The sequence below is a fragment of the Littorina saxatilis genome, linkage group LG16 (genome assembly GCF_037325665.1).
Source record: "Littorina saxatilis isolate snail1 linkage group LG16, US_GU_Lsax_2.0, whole genome shotgun sequence".
NCBI lineage: Eukaryota > Metazoa > Mollusca > Gastropoda > Littorinimorpha > Littorinidae > Littorina > Littorina saxatilis.
In genome coordinates, this window is record NC_090260.1 from 37,804,672 (window position 1) to 37,824,956 (window position 20,285).

At 40.2% G+C, this 20,285-nt stretch overlaps 1 protein-coding gene and 1 long non-coding RNA gene across 6 annotated transcripts in view; one reads left to right on the plus strand and one right to left on the minus strand.

Moving 5' to 3' along the window:
- LOC138951367 (uncharacterized) overlaps positions 1-20,285 on the minus strand; it is a 103,513-nt gene that overhangs the window by 44,015 nt on the left and 39,213 nt on the right. The gene's annotated exons all lie outside the window — the stretch shown is intronic.
- On the plus strand, positions 6,667-15,624 carry LOC138951002 (uncharacterized). Of its 5 annotated transcripts, none has more exons than XR_011450919.1 (7): positions 6,667-7,063; positions 7,401-7,576; positions 7,913-8,087; positions 8,709-8,915; positions 9,731-9,839; positions 11,596-11,705; positions 13,865-15,624. It is a non-coding gene; the product is annotated as an uncharacterized lncRNA (long non-coding RNA). The 5 variants fall into 5 exon arrangements; XR_011450918.1 differs by having other exon boundaries at positions 6,670-7,063; positions 7,913-8,096; positions 8,801-8,915; XR_011450921.1 differs by having other exon boundaries at positions 6,670-7,056; positions 8,801-8,915.

Consider the following 20,285-nt stretch of genomic DNA (forward strand, 5'->3'; position numbering starts at 1 on the left):
TCTTAATACGCCTTTACTGCAGCATTTAGCCATAACACTAAAAGGAACGGCAACCGCAACTCATTTCACTTAATCCCAGAACGAATTTCTCCTTGGTGCGCCACATTTTGCGTTATCCGACATGAATTTGCACAAAAAGCAACTCAAAGCACAACATGGTGCCAGAGATCCAGACTGGAACCCAGTTTAAAAAAAATATAGTCAAACATGTGATGTCGTCATCAGGTTAGAACGTGTCATTGCCAGCCAACCAATCAGCGTCTACTGAGAGAGACACACCTTTCTACTGCAACTAAATAATGGCGACTGCACGTGAGAGCTAACAACAAAAAGATAAACAAGTCGCGTAAGGCGAAATTACTACATTTAGTCAAGCTGTGGAACTCACAGAATGAAACTGAAAGTAGTCCGCCGCTAGTGCAAAAGGCAGTGAAAGTGACGAGCCTGTTTGGCGCGGTAGCGGTTGCGCTCTGCTTCATAGCACGCTTTACTGTACCTCTCTTCGTTTTAACTTTCTGAGCGTGTTTTTAATCCAAACATATCATATCTATATGTTTTTGGAATCAGGAACCGACAAGGAATAAGATGAAATAGTTTTTAAACGATTTCGGAAATTTAATGTTGATCATAATTTTTATATTTTTAATTTTCAGAGCTTGTTTTTAATCCAAATATAACATATGCATATGTTTTTGGAATCAGAACATGATGAAGAATAAGATGAACGTAAATTTGGATCGTTTTATAAAAAAAAATCGCTTTGCCAAGATTTCAATCAATTTAATTGAAAAATGAGGCCTTAACTTTTACAAAAAGCCGGATATGACGTCATCAAAGGTAGTTATCGAAAAAATGAAAAACAATGTCCGGGAATATCATACCCAGGAACTCTCATGTCAAATTTCATAAAGATCGGCCCAGTAGTTTAGTCTGAATCGCTCTACACACACACACAGACACACACACACACATACACCACGACGTTTCACCCCTCTATGTTAAAACATTTAGTCAAAACTTGACTAAATGTAAACAAGTCGCGTAAGGCGAAAATACAACATTTAGTCAAGCTCAGTCGAATTCACAGAATGAAACTGAACGCACTGCATTTTTTCACAATGACCGTAGTCTGCCGCTTGTGCAAAACGGAGTGAAACTGACGAGCCTGTTCAGCGCTGTAGTGGTTTTGCTGTGCTGCATAGTACGCTTTTCGGTACCTCTCTTCGTTTTAACTTTCTGAGCGTGTTTTTAATCCAAACATATCATATCTATATGTTTTTGGAATCAGGAACCGACAAGGAATAAGACGGAATTGTTTTTAAATCGATTTCGGAAATTTAATTTTGATCATAATTTTTATATTTTTAATTTTCAGAGCTTGTTTTTAATCAAAATATAACATATTTATATGTTTTCGGAATCAACAAATGACGAAGAATAAGGTGAAATTGTTTTTGGATCGTTTAATAAAAAAAATAATTTTAATTACAAGTTTCCGATTTTTAATGACCAAACTCACTCATTAGTTTTTAAGCCACCAAGCTGAAATGCAATAACAAACCCCGGCTTTTGTCGAAGATTGCTTTGCCAAAATTTCAATCAATTTGATTGAAAAATGAGGGTGTGACAGTGCCGCCTCAACATTTACAAAAAGCCGGATATGACGTCATCAAAGACATTTATCGAAAAAGGGAAAAAAACGTCCGGGGATATCATTCCCAGGAACTCTCATGTCAAATTTCATAAAGATCGGTCCAGTAGTTTGGTCTGAATCGCTCTACACACACACACAGACACACAGACACAGACACAGACACACACACACAGACACACACACAGACACACACACACACACACACACACCCAAGTTCAATCAATCAATATGAGGCTTATATCGCGCGTATTCCGTGGGTACAGTTCTAAGCGGGGATATAGCTCAGTTGGTAGCGCGCTGGATTTGTATTCAGTTGGCCGCTGTCAGCGTGAGTTCGATCCCAGGTTCGGCAGAAATTTATTTCAGAGTCAACTTTGTGTGCAGACTCTCTTCGGTGTCCGAACCCTCCCCCCGTGTACACTACATTGGGTGTGCACGTTAAAGATCCCACGATTGACAAAAGGGTCTTTCCTGGCAAAATTGCTCAGGCACAGTTAATAATTGTCTACCTATACCCGTGTGACTTGGAATAATAGGCCGCGAAAGGTAAATATGCGCCGAAATGGCTGCAATCTACTGGCCGTATAAAATTTCATCTCACACGGCATCACTGCAGAGCGCCTAGAACTGTACCCACGGAATATGCGCGATATAAGCCTCGTTGATTGATTGATTAAGCGCAGGGATGTTGTTGTTGTTTTTTAAAAATGTTTATGCAATTTATATCTCGCACATATTCAAGGCGCAGGGATTTATTTATGCCGTGTGAGACGGAATTTGTTTTACACAATACATCACGCATTCACATCGGCCAGCAGATCGCAGCCATTTCGGCGCATATCCTACTTTTCACGGCCTATTATTCCAAGTCACACGGGTAGTTTACACACGTACACACATACACACTCACTCACACGCACTCACTCACTCTCTCACACACACTTCATACACACAAAACACACCCCCATACGCACATATAGACAGACGGACATACACACCTTTACAAACAAACACACATACACACACACACACATACACGCACGCACACGCACAAACACACACCCACCCACCCACTCTCTCTCTCTCTTTCTCTCTCTCTCTTTCTCTCTTATACAAACACACACACCCACACAAACACACACACACACACATACACATGTACGCACGCATGTACGCACGCACACATCCACAGACACAGACACAGACACATTGACTCACACAAATCTCATACACACAAAACACACACTCATACGCACATACACGGTTGGCCTAGTGGTAAGGCGTCCGCCCCGTGATCGGGAGGTCGTGGGTTAGAACCCAGGCCGGGTCATACCTAAGACTTTAACATTGGCAATCTAGTGGCTGCTCCGCCTGGCGTCTGGCATTATGGGGTTAGTGCATGCTAGGACTGGTTGGTCCGGTGTCAGAATAATGTGACTGGGTGAGACATGAAGCCTGTGCTGCGACTGCTGCCTTGTGTGTGGCGCACGTTATATCTCAAAGCAGCACCGCCCTGATAATTATGGCCCTTCGTGGTCGGCTGGGCGTTAAGCAAACAAACAAACAAATACGCACATAGACAGACGGACACACACACCTTTACAAACAAACACATATACACACTCATTCACACACAAACATACACACAAACTCATGCACACACACACACATTCACACACACACACACTCTTTCTCCCTCTCTCTCAGTCTTTCTTACACACACACACACACACACACACACACATACACACACACGAGTACAGACTCATGCACGCACACACACACACACACACACATACACACACACACATACACACACACATACACACACACACGAGTACATACTCATGCACGCACACACACGCACACACACACACACACACACACACACACACACACACACACACACACACACACACTAACACATGTGCACAAAATGAACACACACACACACACACACACAACGCGCGAGAGAAAAAGACTACATGGAGGTATGACGTCATGATGCATTAATTGACGTCAAAGACTTTTGACCGTGAGGTAATCTTCTTACGCGAGCTTTATCCATAGTCTTGAACAACCACACACACCAAGTCTTGTAAACTACAGAATTTCTACCCGTCCAAAGGGGCCTTGGGTGGCGTTTGCTCAAAAAATGGGGGCGCCTATTGCACCCACCGTATTTTTGTTAGTATCCCTGGTCCCAATTTTTGGTGAACTTCCATCTTCTACTGTAGCCCGTAGCCGGGCACAAAGAATCCTTCCCAGCTGAAAAAGTACCACACGATGTACTATAGTATACTATAGTAAACTATAGTAAATGTACCCTGTACTATAGTAAACTATAGTAAATGTACCATGTACTCTAGTACATATTGTAGTACATGGTACTTTGTACTATAGTACTGTGTAGTAAATGTACCCTGTACTATAGTACTTTGTGGTACAGTAGAGTACTTTGTACTTTGTACTATGGTACTTTTTAGTGAATGTACCATGTACTACAGTAGTACTATAGTACATAGTACTTTGTACTATGGTACTTTTTATTGAATGTACCCTGTACTACAGTAGTACTATAGTACCTAGTACTTTGTACTATGGTACTTTTTTGTGAATGTACCCTGTACTACAGTAGTACTATAGTACGAAGTACTTTGTACTATGGTACACTGTGGTACTTTGTACTATGGTACTTTGTACTATAGTACAACAGTACATAGTACTGCGGTACAGTATAGTAGTAATAGTATACATGCATTTTGTGTTTTTATTTTTATTGTTTTATTAATATAACTTATCAGCTAAGGATAACAATTTTGTTGTTGAAATTAAGTTGATTAAAAAACATTGTTTTTAAAATTGTGTTTGATATCACCAGTTGTGCATGTAAACGTGTTGTGTGTGTTTTTACAAGGTAGTCGTACATATAAGATTTATTATGTTTTGTGCGTGCGTGTGTGTGAATTAAGCCGTTTGTTGGAGATGACATGAGATATTTTCAAACTTGTTAACTGTGCATTTGCAAAATACACGTAGGAATACTTTGTGCTCACACACACACACACACCACACACACACACACACACACACACACACACAGTCACACTGACACACGCTCGCACGTGCACACACACAAACACGTGGGTACGCACATATTCACTTAGGAGAAAGGACTTTTGTAACGTCAGATGTACATAAACTGTATAGTTAGTTTTTTGTAAACAGTTAGCATCAAATGTGAAATTAATATTTCATTAACGTTACCTTGGAACGCTTCTCACAAAAAAGTTTTCAAAAGAGAATTTAACAATTGCTTTAAAAGTTAAAGGATAAGGATACGATAAGGATAAGATTTTATATAGTCCTGTGAGGTTGCCCTCATGGAAATTCGGGCTGCTTTCTCCATGGGGAAAGCGAGCTGCCATACAGTATACGGCGATACCCACACATTTTGTTTCCTGCATGCGTGTATTCATGTTTCCGAGCCCTGACACTTTCGCTGTGAACTTGGGTTCTTTATCGTGTGCATGCGGCCACCGAGGAGAGTCTGCACGATGTTGACTCTGGGAAATAAATCCCTCGCCGAACGTGGGGATCGAACCCACGCCGATTGCGACAACTGGTTTTGAAGACAGCGCCGCTACCGACTGAGCTATTTCCCGCCCGCCCGAAACGCTTAGTAAAATGGTCTGCAGTGACATTTGGAAACAATACCTTTTTTATGTTAAATTTAACTTTTGCCAAAATAATTCTTCATGTAGGATCAAGTGCAAAGTTCTTGGTTTGACCTGAAGTTGACTGAAGTTTGCTGTGTGTACAATATTGTTTCATTTTAAATAATTTGAGAGAGAGAGAGAAAGAGAGAGAGAGAGAGAGAGACAGAGACAGACAGAGACAGAGAGAGCGTTGTGGCATACAAGCATTACAAACAAGTGTTTTTTCACCCATGCAGAGAGGCACCCCTATTCTAATCACATCATATACACGGACATTCACACACACACACACACACACACACACACACACACACACACACACACACACACACACACAAACACACACACACACACACACACAATATGAGATTAAAAAAAAAAGGTTATAGAATATATGTGCACATCGAATGCTTAACACAGAGAGAGAGAGAGAGAGAGAGAGAGAGAGAGAGAGAGAGAGAGAGAGAGAGAGAGAGAGAGAGAGAGAGAGAGAGAGAGAGAGAGAGAGAGAGAGAGAGAGATCATAATTAACTTTATTACGTCAGGATAAAGGTTTTAGGCTTAGCCTCATCTTCCAACCTGTCCTTGCAGGGCCGGACTACCGGGGGGGGTTATGGGGGTTGCGCAACCCCCCTCCCCCCCCTAGCCTAAACATGTACCTCACTTATTTAAAACATTTTTTATTATTGTTTATTTTATGCCGTTTCATGCAAGGAGCGACCATTTTCCTATCTCAGAATATGACCTACCCATCAGAGCCCCCTGACCCCCACAAGGGGCTCTGCCCCTTGACCCCGCCAGGGGGAACATCCCCCTGGACCACCACTGGCAACCCCCCCCTCCCCCCCCTCTCCTCTTTGCCTAGTCCGCCCTGCCTTGGAACATATACAGAGAATAATTGTAAACGTAAGCAAAAGACTGCACCCCCACACACGCACGCACGCACACGCACACGCACATGCCGCACTCACGCGGCCCACACGCATGCACACACACAAACCGCTGACATTCGCTTACCGAAACACACACACACACACACACACACACACACACATATACCCCCACATCCCCCACACACACACATCCCCCATACACACACATACTGCGTAAACTCACACACCGTCACACACACACACACACACACACACACTTGTGTGCGTTGCATATCTATGCACATGCTAAAATGAACAGAGCAGTACCTAAAAGGAACTGTAACTCATAAAATTGAATAGCTAGTAAAAACATTTAAGTTTTGGTTGAGTATATATATACATAAAATATTGGACTAGCAAAGTCATCAAACACAAGACCAAACAAAAACAAAAACAAACTGAGCCGGCTACTTTCGATACGAAGAAAGGGTTAGCATGCGAGAGTTATGTCCCTTTAAAATCGAAGAGGAGACCACTCCGAAGTAAATCAAGGGACAGCACTAGTAACTGATTTTCAACCAACGAACTTCAACTCACAAGAAAGAGTTTGCACCAGGGAGATTGGAAAAAAGCGGGCTACAACATCACGAAAGGAACCCACCAAGAGAGTGTAACCATAATTCAGAGAGCAGAAGATGGATCTGGACTGAGAAGTAAGCCTTCAAGAGTTTTCCACGTAATCGTATCCAGATTCGCTCAGGAGTTATATCGAGTGATTTGCAACTGTAACTGCCAAGTCATCGACTATCGAGTGAGGAGTACGTATAATTATTCTTTACAGCTCCCACAACTCTTTTTCACTATCACTGTCACTACCCGTATCCGACTATTTTTGAGATTTGCAAAGTTTATACCATTGTGAGAATCTGAATCTGATACAATTACAGTGACCATTGGGCCGTCTGGTTGGTTTTTTTCTCTTTGAGTTTGAGTTTGATGTTTTTACTTTGAGTTTTACTTGTTTGTTGATTCTATCTGGATCTGGCTGCCCCACATAGTGGTGTTCGTGGGGAGTACGTGACAGAAGCGGACTGTTTCGTTAACTGTTTACTTGTAAATTCCCATTTTGAAAACATGTATACATGACTTTTTCAGATTAAAAATCTGTCGGCAATGTGGAAAAGAGGTTGAACTGGTAACAGGAACAGTGAGCTGGTTGATCAACTTGATGGCATGGCTGTACCAAATCATTCAATTGGAACGGAACCGACAAAAACACCAATGTTTCCATTCTTCTTTGTGCTGAAAGTTTACACTGACAGGGACAACAAGTAAGTGACATTTTAAACTCTTGTCTTAAATTACCTGTACCACTTGTATAACACACACACACACACACACACACACACACACACACACACACACACACACACACACACTGACACACACACACACATATTTAAACATCAAGTTTTTCTGTTCACTTTCAGTGATGGACGGCCTATCTGGTGGCCTGTAATTATTCCAGTGTCTTGGGGGCACAAGAGGCAAAACTGTTTGATGTTACTTTTTGTGTTTTTATTTCTGCATGCTTTATTTGGATTACTAGAAAACCTCTTTTTATTCCTTTGTGCAAATCTATTTGACCTTTATTCTTTTGCTTTTAGTGAAAAACAAAACTGCCTGAGTTGGTGGGGAAGCTTCTGGACTCCAGGTCAAAAAAACAGTCGGCAGGGTGATGACAGATGGCTGTACCAATGAGTCATTCAGATAGAAAAGGAAGCAGACACCAAGGATTCCATTCTCTGTGCTGAAATTGTGAAAAGTTGTACTCTTTAACCAGTAACTTGAGTAAGTAAATTATTAACAACAAATTATAAAAATTCATTTCAAATTTAATGTAATTTGCAATACGGTACTAGCATAGCTGAATTTGGTATTTATGATCCACTTTTGTGTAATGTTTGCAACACACACACATACATTCAAATATAAACTGCGTCTGAATCAGTGATTGACATTTCTTGTTTGATTCACTGTCTTGGAGTTTAATCAAATTTTCAAACAAATTTTGCTTTTCTTGGGTGTGTGTTTGTTTTTGTTTAGCCCTTAATTGTGATGCAGAGACAGACACACACACTTAAAGACACACTCCCTTTTAGGACCTTGCTTTTTTCATATTTTCTGTGAATAACCTTTGTGAATCATCAATCAACGGCCTTTTTAAGACACCCAGGGGTCCTTTTTAAGGCCTATTTTTCTCAGATATTTTGAGGTCTAACAAGGGGAGTTCCACTGTATGAGCAAGCCTTAGTTCTATGTTTTATAACAATGGGTGAAGTGCATCTGACTTTATATTTGTCATATCATTTTAAAAGCCCCTAAAAAGTTTTGTTGATCATCATTATAAAAATACAGTCATGAAATTTCTGGCTGGATACTCAGTCCTCTCTTGTGTTACAGATGCTGTGAAGCGACAGGAGGTGCTCCTTCAGCAGATAAGGACAACAACAAAGAGTTTTGTATCACTTTATGGAACTTGTTATATCTTTCAGGGTCCTAAATGGAGGGTTTCACTGGAGCAGTGACTGTTGGACAACAAGTGCAGGGTTTGTTTGGACCTCCTGGATCAACATGTGTGCAGAACTGCTTGGGGCTTGAACTTCATGGGTGTGTGTAGGAAATTTCATATTAGATTTTGATGTTAACATATTCCTGTGGTGCTATATAATTTAAATTATATGAGTAAATGAATATGTCTGTATGAATGTACGTATTTGCTGTGTCATTGTGGCATAGATATATAGACCTATAGCAATAACAAGACATACATGCTGTGAATATATGCTTTTATGCTCTCCTTGTACAAATCTGATTTAACTGAAATTTTTCTTAATGGCCAAGCATAGCCAGCTCTTTTCGACCTTTACATAGGGCCACAGTCAGAGATTGTAGAGTACACAGAGACCATTCATACTTCTTTGCGCTAAGGTAGGACTGCAGGTTATGTTTTTATCACGGCTTTGTCAACATACTGTCATTTCTGTCCGGCTGACAGTGCTGCAAACATTCATTGGATTGAAAATGTGTTTGTTATTGTTTGTGAACATCCTGTTTTAAAAGACCTGGAAAAAAGCCCCAGAACAGATTATATAATACATAATAATATGTAATTGAATTTAAATTTTCTTTTCAAATCAGTGTCTTTTTACAAACTAGCCTTTGTTATTTTTGTGAGTTTAAGTCAGATATCAACACATACTGAATGCATAGTTCAGTCTTAGAGTGGGAGAATGTTTGAGGCATAAATTGCTTTGACAACAACAAAAGTTCCCGGTTGAATCGAGAAGCTCCCCCAAAATAATTTTATTACACATGCCTAAAGCCAGCATAGTGCAAGCAGATTTATTTGTGTATGTGCTTGTATGTACAAAGACAGATAATTTGTACAAGTGTTGGCTCTTCATTTTTAATTATTTTTTCAGGATCCTTGGGGGGTTCCACTGTACCTGTGACTTTTGGACAACATATCAAGTTCTGGTGGTTTTTTGACCTAATGGATCAACATATGTGCAGACCTGCTGAGTGCTTGAGGTAAATTGGTGCATTTAGATATATATTGTTTTGCCTACCTGAGAGATACCACCCATGTGTCATGATGTGATAAATGAACCATCTCTTCACATGCGTGTCTATCATGTAAATGAGGTTGGTTCAAACAACATGTCTGTCAGGGATGTCATTTTCCACTGCTTATGCAAAATCTCCGAGACAAACTTCATTCTCAAAACACTCGCGAGAAAATGGCACGCCCAAACGTGTTACGAGAATGACTTTGCATCTGTGACTTTGCAATCATGAGCAGTGGAATATATAAGGTCCCTGCCAGACCAGCTTGCCATGACCTCAATGATATGCCCATATGTGCGTGTATGGTTTAGTTACTACATGGGTTATCTCTCCGGTACGTAGGAATTGAAAACAGAATACTTCATGGCTTGCTGTGTGGCACCAGATTTACACTTATTGCTTTTCAAATATTGAAATATTCACGACGGGCGCATTGTACACGCAAGCACAAGACCAAGTGCGCACGGAAAAGATCCTGTAAACCATGTGGGAGTTCGGTGGGTTATAGAAAAACGAAAATACCCAGCATGCCTCCCCCGAAATTGGCGTATGCTGCCTGAATGGCGGCCATACACGTAAAAATCCACATGAGTGAACGTGGGAGTCTTAAGCCCATGAACGAAGAAACAGAAGAAGAAAAAATATTCACTTTTACTTGTGTAAACCCAGTAACACACAGTAGGCTATGTAGTGTTCTCTATTTGTATCATTGAAACGCTTCTGTCCCGTCAATCACACTTTAAATTGCCTTATATTTTGGATGACATATGCCACCCCTTTGGTATTCCACTGATAATAGCATGGGTGTTACTCTTCCGGCTTTTGCCGGATTTCCGGTTTTTGAAAAAATCTGAAGCCGGAAATTCCGGTTTTCTGGTTTAAAAAAAAAAAAAGCTTCGTTTCGCTAAGTTGAAATAACGAGCAGCGGTTCCGATCCGACTTTTGACACCGGTTCGCGTGCTTTCTCGGTTCGCTCCCTTGGATTTGCCGCCATCTTGCTTATTATGATTTGGTTTCGTCGGTGTCCAGAAACTTTCTTTCAAACTTGAGCATTTTGCTCAATCAAAATGCCTTACATCAGTGATGATGTCGATCCTTCTAATCTTGAAAAACTAGAGGAAGGTGTTACAAACAAGTGGAGGTGGGAATGGTTGTTGGAAAAAAACGGTGATGGTGAGGAATATCGAACCTGGCTGAAGAAGCTAGATTTGCCTGGAACGAGTTTCTGCATCTTTTGCTCCAAGACAGTGAAGTACGGGAGCAGTGGGAAGAAATCGCTCGCTCGTCATGCAGAACAGCCGAGCTCTAGAATTTTTTTTGAATTATTGACGGTGATTTTGCTTGGTTGATTGGGACAGTAAAGTATCCCATTTGTATTATTTTTGTGGATTTTTTTGTTTCTGCTTCTTTTCTTCTTGTATGGTTTCTGACTGAGAATGCTGGAAATGGCCACTATATATATGCTTTCATTTTGGCAAATTTGCTTCAGCTTCAGGGGGGCGTTGCCCCCCTCAACCCCCCAACGGGGCGCTGCCCCTGTGCCCCGCCGGGGCCTCAGCGGCCCCTGGACCCCTGCCTTTCAGGTTTTTTGATTTTTCCCAGAAACACCCATGTAATAGTTTAATGTTTTAGCTAAATACTTTCAGCTAATCGCTATGGAGTATGCAAACACTGGAATTATATGCGATGAAACACTCAAGCTGCTTTCTCTTGCTTATAGCTGAGAGCAGCACTGTAGCAGTGACTGTTCGGTGGAGGATCCAGTTCTGCCTGTTTCCGACATAATGGATCAACATGAGTGCAGACCTGCTGAGCGCCTTATCTTCTTGGGTGTGTATAGATGTATATACATTAAAGGCACAGTAAGCCTCCCATAAACCATCACAGAGCTCCCCGAGCGTCTACATACAGTACAAGCATACTTCCATTTGAACGCTCACCGAACGGGAACATCCTGGCTGCTTTCTGTCGAGCGTGAAAAATTTTCAAAGAATTTATTTTCGTGGACTTGGTCCTCTACAACAATGGCGCCTCGTTTTGGTGCTGGACGGCTGTTCTGAATATTCAATACCGGAAATCACGCCCGGACAGTAAGCCTCCCGTAAACCATCACAGATACTGTCAGGCTTTTACACACAGTACAAACACCCTTCCATTTGAACGCTCACCAAACGGGAATATCCTAGGTGCCCTACGTAAAGAGCGAGCAATTTTTGACTCGCATGCGAAGCAAAAGTGAGTCTATGTACTCACCCGAGTCGTCCGTCCGGACGTCCGTCCGTCCGTCCGGAAAACTTTAACGTTGGATATTTCTTGGACACTATTCAGTCTATCAGTACCAAATTTGGCAAGATGGTGTATGATGACAAGGCCCCAAAAAACATACATAGCATCTTGACCTTGCTTCAAGGTCAAGGTCGCAGGGGCCATAAATGTTGCATAAAAAACAGCTATTTTTCATATTTTTCCCATTTTCTCTGAAGTTTTTGAGATTCAATACCTCACCTATATATGATATATAGGGCAAAGTAAGCCCCATCTTTTGATACCAGTTTGGTTTACCTTGCTTCAAGGTCAAGGTCACAGGAGCTCTTCAAAGTTGGATTGTATACATATTTTGAAGTGACCTTGACCCTGAACTATGGAAGATAACTGTTTCAAACTTAAAAATTATGTGGGGCACATGTTATGCTTTCATCATGAGACACATTCGGTCACATATGATCAAGGTCAAGGTCACTTTGACCCTTATGAAATGTGACCAAAATAAGGTAGTGAACCACTAAAAGTGACCATATCTCATGGTAGAAAGAGCCAATAAGCACCATTGTACTTCCTATGTCTTGAATTAACAGCTTTGTGTTGCATGACCTTGGATGACCTGGTCAAGGTCACATGTATTTTGGTAGGAAAAATGTGTAAAGCATGTGAGTCGTATGGGCTTTGCCCTTCTTGTTAAAGAATTAATTTTGCCGATTGAACTCAGGTCAAAAATGAGTTACTTCCCTTCGGGTCTCATTCTATCGATGTAAACTGGCGATAGCCGTGGATCAATGATTATCAGAATGTTTTTGGACCGTGGTGCGTTTTTGCGCTAGACCTAACTTTTAAAATCTAAATAATAAATTGACAGCTTGTCACACAAACATTCTTTAATCATAAAAGAATTCTTTTTTCATCAAGACAAGATCAGTACAATTCGAAGTTGTGAAAGTTTGAAAAAAGAAAAGCCCGGACGCAGGGTCACGCAAGGGTCGTAGCAGACGGCGGTTTATGCATATATCACCGTTCCTCTCAACAGTCAAAAACCATCGCTAGAGTTTTTGTGAACCACAGCCGTTTGTTTCGTGCATAAAAACGTGCTATTGTAGATAAGCTCACATGGAGTCGCATTCAAATGACTAACTGACGACTACATTGTGAAAAAAGGGAAACTGGATCAGACTGGTTCACGATGGCTCAGGGGTAAGATAAACCACGCAAAAATAAATTATTTGAAAATTGTTCGCTCTTTATGTAGGGCACCTAGGATGTTCTCAATCGGTGAGTGTTTAAATGAAAGGGTGTTTGTACTGTAGTCTGTGTGTAAAAGCCTGACCGTATCTGTGATGGTTTACGGGAGGCTTACTGTGCCTTCAATTGTATTCATAAATTCACACACACACACACACACACACACACACACACACACACACACACACACACATACTGACAAAGACATTCATGTCTGCACACACGCAAGCACAAACATACACGCACCAGCACGTTTCAAACCCCCACCACCACCACCGTCTCAGTCGGTGCAGCTGTTTCGGAGCCTTTAGTCATCATAATACACACACAGACGGACACAACTTTTAAAAGTTAGATATATATGCACTAAAAGCCACGGCACTTTAAGTTAGGTTTCATTATCATTCTCTTAAAGTTTGGCCCTCTTTGCTTCAGTCTGCATGCTTTCTCATAGTCATACTGCTGTGTCATTGCAGGTTTCATTCCATGCTCTGGTGCCATGCTCTGGTGTGGGTGTCATAAGCAAGAGAGCCTCCTGTTCACTTCCAGCAGATGACTGCATGGTGAAGGACCTTGATACCACTTACAGACGTCAAAGCAGCTAGCTAGATGCCATTGGAGAACAACCAAAACTATTCAGCGGGTGCCATCGGCGAACATAAATACAAGTTACAGAACAGAAAAGCAGATATCACTGGCAAAGGGAACCGGACAGCAGCTACAATAAACTTAATCAGATGCCTGTAGCAAATAATCTGGACACCAATCACAAATCAAACAGATGTGGAGGACAGAGAACATTTCATGTGATTATTGCCACATATATAACCCTGTTTTGAAAAAAAAGGGACATAACGCCACACTATATACTTTCTGGTTGCATGCTGAAAACTCTCCATTGGACATTTAGTGAGTTTTGACTCACCAGGTCAGGAGAATGTCACTGATGGGGAGCATAATTAGGCTGACTTACAATGGGTAGACAGAATTGAACATTGTTGTTTTCTTGGATGGTTTTCGGGATAGACTTTACAAAGTTAACATACTGCCATGGTTTGATCAATTTCAAACATGACCACATTTGGCATTTTTTCAAAACCACATTTTTGACAAATATCAAGGATGTGTTGCGAAAGCATGTGTTCTTATTTTTCTGAAATGTTTTGAAAGCTAGATTTTTGATACTTTACAGGCTATTGAAGTTGGATGACCTGTAGATGTGACCCATGTAAAATTGACCCTCATAAACTTTTAAGTTCACAGAAAATAATAATAACAGAGAAATGGTATTATTTTGAATGTGTTTGAAGCAAGATCGTTGTAACTCAATAACCCCCCGCGGGTTAGGGGGAAGAATCTACCCGATGCTCCCCAGCATGTCGTAAGAGGCGACTAACGGATTCTGTTTCTCCTTTTACCCTTGTTAAGTGTTTCTTGTATAGAATATAGTCAATTTTTGTAAAGATTTTAGTCAAGCAGTATGTAAGAAATGTTAAGTCCTTTGTACTGGAAACTTGCATTCTCCCAGTAAGGTCATGTATTGTACTACGTTGCAAGCCCCTGAAGCAAATTTTTGATTAGTGCTTTTGTGAACAAGAAACAATTGACAAGTGGCTCTATCCCATCTCCCCCCTTTCCCCATCGCGATATAACCTTGAATGGTTGAAAACGACGTTAAACACCAAATAAAGAAAGAAAGTAACTCAATAACTTTATCTGTGTAAGGTCACACACATACAGGGTTAGATGACATCAAGTCAGCTTGATAGTTTGCATTATTCAAGTTCAGATTGGGGTAGAGTTCCGGTCAATAATAGGGACAATCATTGTCTCCTTTGATTGTTCACAGAGTTTTCATGTACTGATGTATGCATGGTCACTTTCAAAGCTAATCATAGAAATTTAACTTGGCTGTAGGGGAGATAATTTTGATAAAATATGTGTTGTGCTAAAGATGAATTCCCACAAAGAAGAGTGCTATAATAAATCTGTTTTGTGCATTTTATTGTTACTTGTTCTGGTTAACAGGGTTATAAAAAATTGCATTAAAACTGTTTCTGCATTGGGACATTTACCAAAAATCAACAGCTTGGTTACTCACTGTGCAAGATGGACACCTTATTTAAAATTATTATTTAATTGGGACTTTTATATGTTAGTGGATATTTTAAAATGTTCTTACATAAGTTTGACTATTAATGCTCTGCCAAAAAATGAAAATAAAATTTAAAACATGTGATGAACCTTTACTTTCCTACCAAATGTGACAGATTGACTGCAGCGAGTGGTCTGATCGTGCACACACACATTCAATTCACACAAAACAATTGATTCAGCAAAAATTGGGGCCACATTTACATCCAGTGTAATTTTTAAGGCTATGGTAATTTTTCAAGAAAGTACTGCAGTATACTATAGTAAACTGTAGTAAAAGTACTATAGTACAAAATCTACAGCAACAAAAGTACCACACTGTACTATAGTAAACTATAGTAAAAGTACTATAGTACAAATGTACCACGCCAAAAGTACCACGCTGTACTATAGTAAACTATAGTACAAGTACTATAGTACAAATGTACTACTACGGAAATACCACGCTGTACTACACTTTACTCTAGTAAACTAGAGTACGTGTACTCTAGTAAACTATAGTTTACTATAGTATACTATAGTATACTATAGTACATTTTGGCAAAAAAGTGCTCAAAATACTATAGTACATTTAACTGTACTATAGTTTACTATAGTATACTATAGTACATTTACCACAATGTACTATAGTACACACTAATGTATTGTACTATAGTACTTTTGTACTATAGTTTACTATAGTACTAGTACTATGGTACACCATAGTACAATTCAATGTACCATAGTACTTGTACTATAGTAAACTATAGTATACCATAGTACAATTCAATGTACCATAGTACTTGTACTATAGTAAACTATAGTATACCATAGTACTTTTACTATAGTATACTATAGTACATAGTGTGGTACTTTTTGTTTACTTGGGTTCTTTATCATGTGTGACAGGGGGGGCTACCGCTCCTTTCACAGCAGACTCTGCACCCGAGTTGTTGGCCTTTAAAAGTCAACACCAGTGGATTGTAGAATTCTGTTTGTGATGGGGTCTGGTGGTTTCCGATGGTCTGTATGTTCATGGAAACCTTCGGGTTTGCATAACAGTTTTTATAGGGCTAAGAAATTAGCCCTAACATTTTTAATCCTGTTTGATTGCACTTCGCTTCCCGAGGTGATCGTAGTGTTTCGGCACTCGGCTACAATGTATTATCGGTATGAAAATGCGTTCGTGTGATACCTCCAGCTTCGCTGGGATAATCAAATTACAAGCTAGTCTAAACCTCACTGATTGCTTTTGGTACAATGAAAACATATGTTCAGCATTGGTCTTACGCCACATGACAATCTCTGTGGTCTACACAACTTGATTAACGACAAAAACACCAAATCATGACAAAAAACAGGCATTTTTGTCACAAAAAGCAAGCTTGTTGACAGTCGAGACCCCTGAATATCATTTCTATAACATTTCAAGGTAGTCCAGCCATTCTGTGACGTCATTTCACAAAAAGATTTCCCTGCCCAGATTTCAATTTGTTTGCATGAGATTTGGAGGCTTTAGTTCGGGACAACGACGCTCTATGGGCGGTTCATTATATAAAAGGAAAGAAGCGGTTAAACACGGGCGTCGACAGAGCCAATGGAGGGGGATGCTAACTTGTAGATGATAATCATACCTGTGCACACAGTCACAGATAGGCAGGAAAACACTCAGGCGCACGTACGCGCAAATGTATTAGTTTTCGTGTGTGTGGGGTGGGGTAGGCAGAGTCTAACAGGGCTAGCCATTTTTGACCACAGGATCATTCATGAATAGCCAATTTTGCCCCCACCCCCACCCCCTCACACCCAGGTGAAAACTGTCTACCCAAGGATGACACTGCCCCTTCCCTTTGTAATCTACCTGCAGTGAAAGCAGGCTAGCCAAGATTTAACTTCTTCACTACCCCCCACCCCCTCCCTCCCTATACCAACGCGACTTTGTTTCGCTCTACACATACACACACATATATACGCCACACCCTCGTCTCGATTACCCCGTCTATCTTTAAACCGGAGGGAATTCTGCACATCGTGTCTCTTGTCATAAAAATCATTGTTGGTGTTGTAGAGCACACCCCATAATCATTGTCAGAGAAGGTTTGACTAAATGTTTAAAGGCAGAGTAAGCCTCCCGTAAACCATCACAGATACGGTCAGGCTTTTACACACAGTACAAACACCCTTTCATTTAAACACTCACCAATTGAGAACATCCTAGGTGCCCTCCGTAAAGAGCGAACAATTTTCAAAGAATTTATTTTTGCGTGGTTTATCTTACCCCTGAGCCATCGTGAACCCGTGTGATCCAGTTTTCCTTTTTCACAATGCAGTCGTCAGTTAGTCATGAATGCGACTCGATGTGAGCTTATCTACAATAGCACGTTTTTTATGCACGAAACAACGGCTGTGGTTCACAAGAACTCTAGCGATGGCTTTTGACTGTTGAGAGGAACGGCGATTTGCACTGATAAACCTTCGTCTGCTACGACCCTTGCGTGACCCTGCTTCCGGGCTTTTCTTTTTTTTTAAACTTTCACAACTTCGAATTGTTCTGATCTTGTCTTGATGAAAAACGAATTCTTTTATGATTAAAGAATGTTTGTGTAACAAGCTGTCAATTTATTATTTAGATTTTAAAAGTTAGGTCTAGCGCAAAAACGAGGCGCCGTTGTTGTTAACGAACAAGTCTACGAAAATAAATTCTTTGAAAATGTCTCACGCTCGACAGAAAGCAGCCAGGATGTTCCCGTTCGGTGAGCGTTCAAATGGAAGTATGCTTGTACTGTATTTAGACGCTCGGGGAGCTCTGTGATGGTTTACGGGAGGCTTACTGTGCCTTTAAACATAGACGGGGTAATCGAGACGAGGGTGCGGCGTATATGTGTATATGTGTAGAGCGATTCAGAGAAAACTACAGGGCGGGTCTTCATGAAACTTGACATGAAAGTTCCTGAGTATGATATCCCCAGAAGTTTTTAAAAAATATGTTGATAAATGTCTTTGATGACGTCATATCTGGCTTTTTCTGAAAGTTGAGGTGGAACTAGCTGTCACGTTCTCATTTTTCAACTAAATAGGTTGAAATGTTAGTTAAGTAATCTTCGACAAAGCCCGGACTTTGGTGTTGTATTTCAGCTTGGAGGCTTACAAATTAGTTCATGAGTTTGCTCATTAAACTTGTCATTTAAATCGATTTTTTTCGCAAACAGATTTAAAATTGCATCGTATTTTTCATCAAATTCTGAATCTAAATATATATATATACATATGTCATGTTTACTCTTAAAATGTGATCACAATTAACGAAAATAGATTGATTAGTACTACAATTACAATTTAAGAAATCAATCCAAAAATTATTTCATCTTACTCTTTATCATTTCCTGATTCCAAGTGCCAAAAGGTGCTCACAGAACAGAAGACGGCCTTTTTTTTTTACAATAAACATGTTTCTAAAAACGTGCGTCTGCTGCAAATTGGTGTGTGTGTGTGGATGAATGTGCGAAAATATAGTGGACATAATTTCGTGTGTCTGATTGGAACGGTTTTGAAGTTATTTTTGTTAAAAGTCAAAAATAACGCCAAAACCGGCCATCTGAAAACGGACATCGTGATACCTCGTGTTTTGAATATGCCACAGAAAAATAACAAGAAGCACAAATGCCTTGCATTTAGTTTAATTGAATGCCTTAAACATCGCTTAACAGACGAGACCAAACGTCAAATCTAAACCTGGACAAAGTTGGGTTTTGTCGAAAACCGAATTTTAATGTGTCACACGCAAGACGTGTCGTCATCACGGCATACATTTTTCAATCGCAGATATTTACTAAAGCTCTTTATTAAAAACTCTGGAATTGACGTCGACACGTCAAGCGATAACGGTGTATCGAACTGCTGTCTTTCAAGTAATCCAGCACAGACTGCAGAACTTTTGAACAGCATTTTTGAAAACGACCTGAAAATGTCGTCATATCTTGCGTGCGACATAATGTTCGGTAATTAACGGTTATTTTCTTTTAAAAACAAAATTTACATGCACAAGGATATACTTCATCTAGGGAACCACGTGACACATTCTGTGTAAAATTTGTGAAGAAATCACGAACCACGAATGCACTACCAAGTGTTGCATTGAAATTATGTCGTCAACATCTTTTGAGATCTTGCGTGCGACATAATCTTGCGTTCAATATAAAATGTCACTACCTTATCGAGTTTAATGGAAAACTAAGTATTTGTTGTCTTAGTTTAATCTTCTTAATTATAAGCGTAATAAAACCGAACTTCCAAGATGAATTTTGATTGAGATTAGCGAAAGAGCGGGAACGCAAAAATGATAACACGAGCGTTTGTCGTGATGTCTTGCGTGCAACACATTCTCAAAAAGGAAAATAGATAATTTTCTTAGACTTTTTTTAAGTTAAAACCTTGAAACTTCACATACATTTGGGGCTAAATCGCCCCCATGCATGGTAAAAGTCTTGTTGACCCTTGTCAAATTTCAAGGTCACGGCTGGGTCACATGGGGATCAGAAAACGAAAGAAAAATATTTTTCAGAGATTTTTGAAGCTAGAACCTTGAAACTTCAAACAACGCTTTTGCTTAATGATTATTCGACAAGGAAACTTTCAGGTTGATTTTTGAGAAATTTGAAGGTCATAGCAAGGTCTCGTGTTGGTAAACAAAACCCACGAAAAATAACATTTTCCTCAGAATTATTCAAAGCAAGAACCCTAAAGTTCACACACTTTCGGGCTAGC